The sequence below is a fragment of the Saimiri boliviensis genome, chromosome 9, assembly GCF_048565385.1.
Source record: "Saimiri boliviensis isolate mSaiBol1 chromosome 9, mSaiBol1.pri, whole genome shotgun sequence".
Classification (NCBI taxonomy): Eukaryota; Metazoa; Chordata; class Mammalia; order Primates; family Cebidae; genus Saimiri; species Saimiri boliviensis.
In genome coordinates, this window is record NC_133457.1 from 55,157,087 (window position 1) to 55,168,165 (window position 11,079).

Sequence of the window (11,079 nt, forward strand, 5' to 3'; positions counted from 1 at the left end):
TGGTCAACATGGCAAAACCACGTCTCTACTAAAAATACAAAAATTAGACAAGCATGGTGGTGCACTTGTAATCTCAGCTACTCAGGAGGCTGAGGCAGAAGAATCACTCGAACCTGGGAGGCAGAGATTGCAGTGAGCCAGGATCACGCCATGGCACTCCAGCCTGGGTGACAGAGAGCAAAACTCAGTCTTAGAATAAAATGAAATAAAAATGGAATTAAAATACATGACAAGAACAGAAAAGATGGGAGGAGAGTGAGTTAAACTGTTCTCAAGTCTTTACATTACCCCGGAAGTGGCAAAAGCATTAATTTACATTAGACTTTTTGTTGTTGTTGAGACAGGGTCTCTCTCTATTGCCCTGGCTGAAGTGAAGCAATCAGTTGAAGACAAGCAATCACAGCTCACTGATTGAAGACAAGCAATTATGGCCCACTGCAGCCTCCACATCCAAGGCTCAAGCAGTCCTCTCGCATTAGCCTCCTGAGTAACTGGGACTACAGGCATGAACCACCACACCCAGCTAAATTTTTTTTATTTTTTGAGGAGACGAGGTCTCCCTGTATTGCCCAAACTGGTCTCAGGCAATCCTCCCTCTGTGGCGGCTCAAAGTGCTGGGATTATAGGTTAAGACTTTAATAAGTCAAGGCTACATATTGTAATCTCTAGAGAGACCATGAAAAAAAAATAGGAAAACTATAACTAATAATCTAAATGGGTTGGAATAATAAAACTACTTAATCCACAAGAAAGCAAGCAAGAAGGAAAACAAGAAACAAAATATGTAAAATCAATAAGACAAATGATAAGATAGTGGATTTGAACCCTATATAGTCATAATTTCACTAAATATAAATGGGGTAAATGTCCCAATTAAAATCAAAGATTGCCAGACTAGATCTTTTTTAAAGGAGACTAACTTAGGGCACCCTTTTGCCTGCTCTGCTTAACCTTAGACCTCTTACTGCTTGAAGGCTGACTTGATAGCTGGAAGTGCAGTGGTTATCTTACAATCATGAGGCTAAGTCTAGAAGCTGTGAGCAAAGACAGGAGGAACAGAAAGATAAAAAGAGCCTGGGACACTGAAGATGCTGTAGAGCTGCCACACCAGTCCCAGATTACCCATCCACAGACTTCATGCATTATGAAAGAAAACTGAATCCCTAACTTAAGTTTAAGCCACTCTTAGTGTGGTTTCCAATACTCATGGGCAAACATGATTCCTGATACACAAGGCTTAGGACATTACATCTGCAAAATCCACTGACTGATTGATACTAACCTTACCCCAATTAAATCCAACGGGTTGCATTCCACATACAACTGATAATAATCACAGTGTAACCACACTGCAAGAGATGAGACCACTGGACCAATCAGACCACCGAAGCGTTTAGCAGGCAGGGACCAGCCACACACATATCCTGTGAATGCCCACTTCTCAGACTCAGAGGGATATTGCTAGGGTACTTTATAAGCACCTTAAACGAGTTGGAGGGAAAGTGGCTTCCTGTAGGCAGCCACCAATCACAAAGTTATGTGGACCTGCCCATGGCAAAAACAAATGTCCAAGAGTTCATTTCACTCCTTCAGCAAATTTTTATAGAGCACCTACTATGTGCCAAACACTGTTCTAGGCACTGGGGACACAGACACAAACAAAATGGACAAAACTCCCTGGCTTTGTGCTGTTTATGTTACAGTGGGGAAGACAAACAATAAACCGACAAATAAGTGAGATAAAGAATATGTAGAGTGGTAGTAAGTCAGTGGAGGGAAAAAAAAATGGGAAAAAGAGGAACTAGAGTACGTTATAATTTAAATAAGGTGATCAGGGCAGGTCGTGCTAAAGGATGATGTTGATGAAAGACCCAAGGGAGTGAATGATAGACAAAGACAGGGACAGAAAGCTTCAGTCTTCTCATCTCAAAGCAAGAGGAGAGATTCCCAGAGAACATAACTCATCCTCATGAACGGCTTTGGCAGAGCGTGCTGCAGCCTCAGAACTGCCCTTGAGTCTTAGTGAGGGAAACCTGGCACATGGGAGGTCCCACTGCAGTGGAGACAGGTAAGAATTTAAAGAACTGCTCCATGAGAAGGTAATTATTGACCATGCACTGGACACCATTAAATAGGTTGTTCCGTTAATACAACAACCTTATCTATGAGCTAAGTTCTATTATGATGCTTAATTTTGCACAAGATGAGAGTGAGGCTAACTTTTTTGTTCAAGGTGGTAAAGCCAGCGAGAGAGGAGAGAAGCTTTCCTGAGTTGATGTTCTCAGCACCTTACAACCCTCCACCCTAGACCCACCTCACCATCTCCAGTGACTGCTTATCAGGATAACGTGCAGGAAATAGAAAGAGTAGAAGAGAGTACCTTCAGCTCAGAAGTAAAAACAAAGGACCCCTAAGAAGAGTCAGCTCTTAGGAGCCTTGAGCTGAGCATTTCTCCTCCTCTGACTAAGGCATTGAGAGGTGCTTTGTGGGTCGGGGGGTGAGTTGCAGCTGCAAGTGGGGGGAAATGCTCTGGCCAGGTCTCCAGCATTAAAGGCTTTGCAGTTGCAGACACCAAGGGCTCTGTCCCCTTCCCCATCCCATTCTACCCCACCAACCCACTCTCCATCCCTGGACCTTCCTCCCTTAGCTATTGTTCCTCATGGAAATGACACAGCAGGGAAGATGCTTTCTTGGCACCGCCTCCCAAGAGAGCAGACCTGGAATGTGCTGGGGACATTAGATCTCCCAGGGAACCCCAGCTAGAGTCTGACTGCTCAGCCACTCCAGTCTACTGGCTATAAACAGGACAGCCATGAAGACAGGGTGGAGACTGGACTCCAGCCTGTGTCGGGACACAAAGACATATGGCTAGGGCCGACCCTGGGTTTCAGATGCTCCCCAGGGCTCCAGTTTCATGAATGGCGGGGAGGGAGAGAGGGAATTCCCCAGTAAGTGTCCAGGGAAGAGACTGTGTTCTCTCTCTTTCTCTTTCCCCATGAATCATGAGCTTTTTTAGTGCCAGGCACCAGGATAGTATTTATATATGTTATGTTGTTTCATCTTCATAACAGCCCTGTGAGGGAAAATCCATCTCATAAAGGAGGGGCTGGGGCACAGAGAAGTGAGTGATCACACGCTCAAGATGACACACCACCAGGGTTGACTGAGGCAGTGACCCCGGCTCTTAACCACTGTGGCAGAGTCCTTCTCACCTCTCCCTCCGTTTACCCCTTCCTGATCTGTTAGTCTTCCCTCCATCTTCTTCCTTTCTTCCTTTTCTTCTCCTCCCGCCTCCCTTTTTTCTTTGTGTTCATTGATCCATAAATATTTATGTCGATGTTACATGCGTGGCACCGTGCCTGGCACTGGGAATAAAGCAGTGAAGAAAAGGCAACGTCCCTCCTGATCAAGCTGACATTCAGTTGAGGGTAGATTGACCATAAAGAAACAATCCTACACATAAATAACTAGATAGTGATCAAATGACTTGTTTCTATGCAGGGAGCGCCACCATCAAGGAGTGCTTTCCTTTAACAATTCTACTTATAAACTACACAGAAATAGAAGTAATTTAAAATGTTTAAAAAGTATTAAATGCACAAATGTGACTGCAAATTGCTATTTAATGGGCTTTGTATTATGGGATGTAAACAACCCATCCCCAACTAGGGAACATTAAGCTGACCACCAAGACAGTCAAAGCCCTTTATTATCCAATATGCCACTTTTATCTGACCATACCAAAAGACAAACAATCCGCAAATTGCTTCGCGTTTTTAAAAAATAAAAATAAAAAGCGTTTACACTTATAAGTTGAAAGAGGAGGGTTTCCTTCCTTCTTAAAAAATGTTTCTGGAGCTGCTAAAAAGCTTGCATTTACAAAATAGTTGATAAAAATATTCCTCTGGATTGTACAAGAAGAGAGACAGAGACCACTGCTGGGACAGGGTAGATAACATCAGTCAGAGTCAGCTGCTTTCTCTGGACTTCGTCAGAGCCTGGACTCGCCTCATTTTTTCAGTTCTTCGTTTTCTGCAGGTAAAACTTCTTTGGCTTGGTTAGCCACCTCATCCTGTTTTCCCTTTTGTTTGCTCTTTTTTTGTCTGAAGATTTATCCTTTCCTGCCGCCTTTTTGGGCTTCTTTTCTACTTTAGGGTTTGCTGACAACCTCACAGGTCTTCTCTTGGACTCTTCCTTCACCACCCTTTGGCTGAGCTGAGCTGACCTTCCTCTTGGGCGTCTTGGTGGCGGAGAGGGTGCGTGCCAGGTGCCTGCAGCGGGCGGTGCTGAGAGCCTTGGTGAAGCAGTGCTGCCTGGCTGCTGTGGCTCTTCTGGCTCCTGGAGCTGCTGTGACCCCTAAGCAACATTTTAAATTCTTATTTTACACATGAGGAAAACATGGCTTAGAGAAGCTAAGTCACTGTCACTTGTCCAAGGTCGCCCAGAGAGTATGTGGCCCATCTCCAACTCAAAGGAAAAGGCAAGCCACAGACTGGGAGAAAATACTTGCAAAACATACGTCTGATAAAGAGCTTACATCCAGAATATATAAAGAACTCTCACAAATCATTAAAAACAAAACAACTCAATTTTTTAAAATGGATAAAACATTTGAACAGACACTTTTTTTGTTTTTTGGGTTTTTTTGAGACAAAGTCACACTCTGTTGTCTAGGCTGGAGTGCAGTGGAGCAACCTCGGCTCATTGCAACTTTCACTTCCCGGGTTCAAGAGATTCTCCTGCCTCAGCCCCCTGAGTAGCTGAGACTACAGGTGCACACCACCACGCCCTGCTAATTTTTGTAATTTTTTAGTAGGGATGGGGTTTCACCATGTTGGCCAGGCTGGTCTTGAACTCCTGACCTCATGTGATCCGCCCATCTTGGTCTCCCAAAGTGCTGGAATTACAGGTGTGAGCCACCGCACCTGGCCTGTACAGATACTTTATAAAAGATGTGTGAGTGGCCAATAGCCACATGAAAAGATGTTCAATATCACTAGTCATCAGAGAGCTGCAAACTAAAACCATAATGAAACACCGTTACATACCCACTAGAATGGGTAAAATGTAAAAGGCTGACGATACCAAGTGTTGACAGATGGGGAGCAACTGAAACTCTCACACATTACTGATAAGAATGTATAACAGGCCAGGCTCAGTGGCTCAAGCCTGTAATCCCAGCACTTTGGGAGGCTGAGGTGGGTGGATCATGAGGTCGAGAGATCGAGACCATTCTGGTCAACATGGTGAAACCCTGTCTCTACTAAAAATACAAAAAATTAGCTGGTCATGGTGGCACATGCCTGTAGTCTCAGCTACTCAGGAGGCTGAGGCAGGAGAATTGCTTGAACCCAGGAGGCGGAGGTTGCAGTGAACCGAGATCACGCCATTGCACTCCAGCCTGGGTAACAAGAGCGAAACTCCGTCTCAAAAAAAAAAAAAAAAAAGAATGTATAACAACACAGCACTTTGGAAAATAGTGTGGTATCTTACAAAGTGAAGCATACACTTTCCACATACCCAGCTATTCCATTCTGAACTATTCACAAAAAAGAAATAAAAATATAGTGTGGGCCAGGCACCATGGCTCACACCTATAATCCTAACACTTTGGGAGGCCGAGGGTGGATTACTTGAGGTCAGGTGTTCGACACCAGCCTGGCCAACATGGTGAAACACTGTCTCTACTAAAAATAAAAAATTAGCCTGGCATGGTGGCACACACCTGTAGTCCCAGCTACTCGGGGGGCTGAGGCAGGAGAATCGCTTGAACCTGGGAGGTGGGGATTGCAGTGACTCAAGATCATGCCACTGCACTCCAGCCTGGGTGACAGAGTAAGACTCTGTCTCAAAAAAATAAAGAAAGAAAAAGAAAAGAAAATATTGTTTGCTTCTAAGTGAGTTTTCATAGCAACTGTTAGGAATAGACGTTGGAAATAGCTACTCGGTGCCACGAAGAAAAATTAGCACTGAGACAGAGGATCTTTCAGCAATGCATTTTTTACTTCCTAGACTGCAGGAAAGGTAATTTCACTAGCCATTTTGCCGTGAGAGAACAAAGAATAAAGCAAAGCAGACAAATTTATCCTTTACGCATTTAGGGTCGTCCTTACTGCTGTGTCTGATCTCCGTTGGCTGGAGCCAGACCTCACAATCTAAACTAAAACCCAATTGGCTAATAACTTAAAACTATTCTAAACAGGTAAAAGCAATGGAGATCTGAGACATGCCTGTGAGCACATCTAGCACAGATATCTTGGTTAAAGTACAAGGACATAGAATGTAATACGTGCCTGTAAGCATGGCATATCTAACAGCTACATAGGATAGGGTTTAACAAAGTTATTAGCACATTTATTCTTTAACAAGAAAGGAAACTTTAAAAAGGAACTTTTCCACTTCCCACAGCAACTTTATTTTTAGTAAAATAAAAAAAAAAAAAAACTGGAAACAACCCAAATATTTATCAGCTGGTGAAAGGATAGACTGTGGTATATCTATGCCATGACATACTACTCTGCAATAGAAAAGGAACAGAATATTAATACAAATAACTTGAATGGATCTACAAAGAATAATGCTAAGTGAGAGAAATCAAACTACACGCGGAAGACTGTATGTTGTATGACCAATGATTCTATTCACAAAAAAATTTAGAAAAGGCAAAACTGTAGTGACAGAAAGTAAATCAGTAGTTACCTGGGGCTGGAAGTTGAGGGAGGAACTTGCCTGCAAGGGTAACAAGGAAACTTCTCCATGAAGACGAAGAAGCTAGGCGCAGTGGCTCACTCCTCTAATCCCAGCATCTTGGGAGGTGGAGGCAGGTACATCACTTGAGGTCAGGAGTTCAAGACCAGCCTGACTAACATGGTGAAACCCTGTCTCTACTAAAAATACAAAAAAAAAAAAAAATCTGCTGGGCATGGTGGTGTGCACCTGTAATCCTAGCTACTTGGGAGGCTGAGGCCAAAGAATCACTTGAACTCAGGAGGTGGAGGTTGCAGTGAGCCGAGATCGCACCATTGCACTCCAGCCTGGGTGACAGAGTGAGACCCTGTCTCAAAAAATACAAATAAATAGATGGAAATGATATAAATCTTTATTATGGGCGTGGTTATACAATTGCATATAATTACCAAAATTTCTCAAACTATACACTAAAATGGTTGAATTTTATTATATGTTTTTATTTTGTTATATCTTACTAAAAATGCAAGTACAAGACCATTCAGAAATACTAATGATTGTGGCCGGGTGTGGTGGCTCACACCTGTAATCCCAACACTTTGGGAGGCCAAGGTGGGTGGATCACAAGGTCAGGAGTTCAAGACCAGCCTGACCAACATGATGAAACCCCATTTCTACTAAAAATACAAAAATTAGCAAGGCGTGGTGGCACGCGCCTGTAGTCCCAACTACTCAGAAGGCTGAGACAGGAGAATCATTTGAACCTGGAAGGCAGAGCTTGCAGTGAGCTGAGATCTTGCCACTGCACTCCAGCCTGGGCAACAAAGTGAGACTTGGTCTCAAAAACAGAAAATACTAATAATTACTCTGACTCCATGGTCCATCCATGCCTTTCCCATCTTCCTGTGCTTTCATCCCTACCTGGCCTGCATGTCTCTGGTACTTCCCTCTGACTTCTAGGAAAAAACTCTCGGTGCCTCTCCAGGGCTAACCCCTTTGTATAAGTGCTGGGTTCCATTTCTCCTTCTGCACCAGTCACTTTGGAATTGTGCTGGGCTGAGCAAGATGGGTCCTGCCAAAAAGGTCGGAGAAAGCAAGCTGGGGAACCAGGAAAGACCCAACCCTCAACAGAGTTTAGCCAGACTCTCTTAAATAAGACTGCACTATTCGTGGGCTTCAACACTGGAGCCGCCTCATTCTCTACAAGGAAGTTAGGCTCCAGTTTGTCCCTTGCCTGGTATCTTTTAAGATCAGTCTAATCTCTTTCATCCTATCCTCACTTATGTGGGTGCCTTAAACAAAATATGTGCCTTCTGCAGAAATTTTCAGGTTCTTCATAGAGATTGATGCCATTGTGAAACTCTGAGGAAGAGCACTGATTACGTAATCTCCCAGGCATTTTTGACCAGTGCCCACACAACACACCGTGAGTGCTTCTGCACAGAATAAGCCAGACATTATCGTACCTCTCAAGAGACACTTCAGCTTCAACTCTGCCAGGTCAAAGAACAGAACTTCCCAAAGGGGCTGAAGGGCAGCTGTGCCCTCAGGAGGCAGCAAAAGGTAGGCTTGGAGGAGGCAAATCTCTCTCCCACCACCTTCTCCTACAAATACAAAGAGTAAAGCTTACACGATTAGACCCAAAGGCAGCTCTGGGTCAGTCTTTTCCTGGAGAAGCAGGTTTGGTGCTGGAATCATAGGATTAGCCCTGGGCCTCTGCAACGCGGGACCTGAAGTTTTTCTTCGGAAGGTCTTGGCTTTGGCCCTGGAGTACTGGAGCTCAGAGTCCTCGAACTATCCGGGAGTACTGCCTTCACAGAAGCAACCCCACCCCCGGCTTATCCTTGGCGGATGTATGGGAGCCCAGCCTGGCAGCATGGAAAGCAAGCCCTGAAGTGGTAGAACCAGATGAACAACCCTGAGCCTGCCAGCTTCCTGGCCCAAGTGCCCACACCAGTTCTGACAAGGCCTGGAATGAGCCACCTCAGTGGGAAAAAGGAAGAGGAAGCTACACAAAGGAGTGAATGCCTTCACCCTGGCTCCACCCCAAACCCCTGCCTGCTGGATGGCAAGAGATAAAAGAGAAAATGCCAAAAAAAACCCTCAGCAAAAGAAAGCCGGAGAGAAGAAGCAGGAGAGGGATGTCAACAAAATTCTGGAAGGGGGAAAACAGACAAACGAGATTCTTGCCTTTCTCCCTGCTGAGCGTTTGGGAAAGAAGCTCCAACAGCTTAGGAGGCACCAGACACCTCTACAAGGGGGCCAGGGTAGATCCCAAACAGGACTGTTGATAAGAACCTGAAGAAGGGGAGCACTCTCAAGACCTTCTCCCTCACGACATAAAGGGAACATAAACCCTTATCCCGTGTCCCTCCTCACTGCCAGATTGGAGAGTTATCATCTGGAGAGCCTAAAGGCAGAGGTGGCAGTGGTGGGGTCCTGGTAGTGCTAATCTCTTCCAATCCCCTTTGTCGCCCCCTGCTTGTTCTGCTCTCCAAATGCTGGCTGCCAGCCTCCAGGCAGGAGGCTCAGAGGATCCTTCCCTGGAAATCTTGCTGGCCCAAGGGAAGTGATCTATGTATTCTACTACTTTGGGCTCCCCAGTATCAGGGTCGGAATCCTATCCCACCCTTTTTCTGTGAAACCCTCCAAGAATTCCAGTTCTGCTCCCACACAGGGCTTCCATCAGCTGCTAACTGCCTCACTCTTAAATAGGATCAGCCAAGAATCAAAGTCATTTGAGGGAAGCCTTAACTACAAAAAAACAGAAACCAAAACAAACTAACAGAAAACCTGAACTTTAAGGAAACAGAGATAATGTGAAGATCTGAATAGGAAAACAGCTTTCATTATCATTACTGCCCTCAGAGGGATAAGAGAAGATAATTAATTCATGAAACAAGAAGATGATGTTGTAAAAAGGAACACTGGACAAGAAACAGCTCTTGAAAATTAAAAATGACAGCAAAAATATAGAAGGATTGAAATTAAGAAGACAAGAAATTTCCTAGGAAAGAAAAGATAATAGGAAAAAAAATTAAAAGTTAGAGAATCATTTGGGGCATTCTAACATTCAAATAATTGAAATTCCAAAAGAGAGAACAGATAAATAGGAGAAAAGGAACAACTAACTCGTCTGAGAAAACTTCCCAGAGCTTAGGGACATGAGATGCCAGATTGAAGGGCTCACCCAGGACTCAGGATGAAGGACGAAAACATATCAAGGCACATTACTGGAAACTTCAGAACATCAGGCATGCAGAGAAACTCGTGAGAGCTTCCAGAGAAAGAGAAAACAGTTTATATCCAGTGAGAAGTGCATTATTTTTCTCAACAGCAACACCAAAAGCAAGAAGACAATGAAGCAACTCTGTCAAAATCAGAGGGAAAATTCTTTCTCTCCTAGAATTTTACACGCAGCCAACTATCAACGGTGTATGAGGGTAGAATAAAGCCACTTTGAGACACAAGTGGTTTTTTAAAAATTTGCCTCCCACAGATCCATTCTCAGAAAGTGACTAGACAAGTAAGCCCAGAAGGAGGAAGAAAAGAAACCCAGGAAATGAGGGACCACACAGAAGAGAATTGAGAGGAAGGACCACTATGAAGATGGAGGGCGATTTCAAGATGAAAGCTGTTTGGTAGGACCAGAGAGCGACCCAACCCAATTCTCCAGGTGGGATGCCACCAGAGATAGACCTGATACACCACCAGTGGGTCCACATTCACTGAGGGAAATTTAGAGTTATGTGTGTTCATTTTGACACAACTTAATGCTAAATAAATAGAACAAGCAGATGAAAAACAAGGCAAAGTTTAACTCCAACCAAAACAAAAGTTATATAAGAAAGAAAATTTAATCACAGCACAGTAAATGATTCAGTTCTTAACAATATTTACATAGTCACAATAATATAAACATTGGATAGTAATTTAACCAAAAACGCTATGTAGCCATGTCAAGAAGCTGAAGGAAAGAAGTGTATGTGGTATACAATCCCAATCTTTCATAGTAGGAATTAGGAATTATTGTATCATTTTTATAACAGCACCTTCTTGTTTCATCTAAAGCAGAAACATCATGAGAGAAGAAAAATAAGAATATTCAATAGAAATTCGAGCGTAAACATGGAACATCTTAAAAAGTTTAGGCCAGGCATAGTGGCTCACACCTGTAATCCCAGCTCTTTGGGAGATCAACGTGGGTGGATCACTTGAGGTCAGAAGTTTGAGACCAGCCTGGCCAACATATGAAACCCCATCTCTACTAAAAATACAAAAATTAGCCAGGCGTGGTGGTAGGCGCCTGTAAGCCCAGCTACTCAGGAGGCTGAGGCTTGGAGGTGGAGGTTGCAGTGAGCCAAGATCGTGCCATTGCACTCCAGCCTGGGC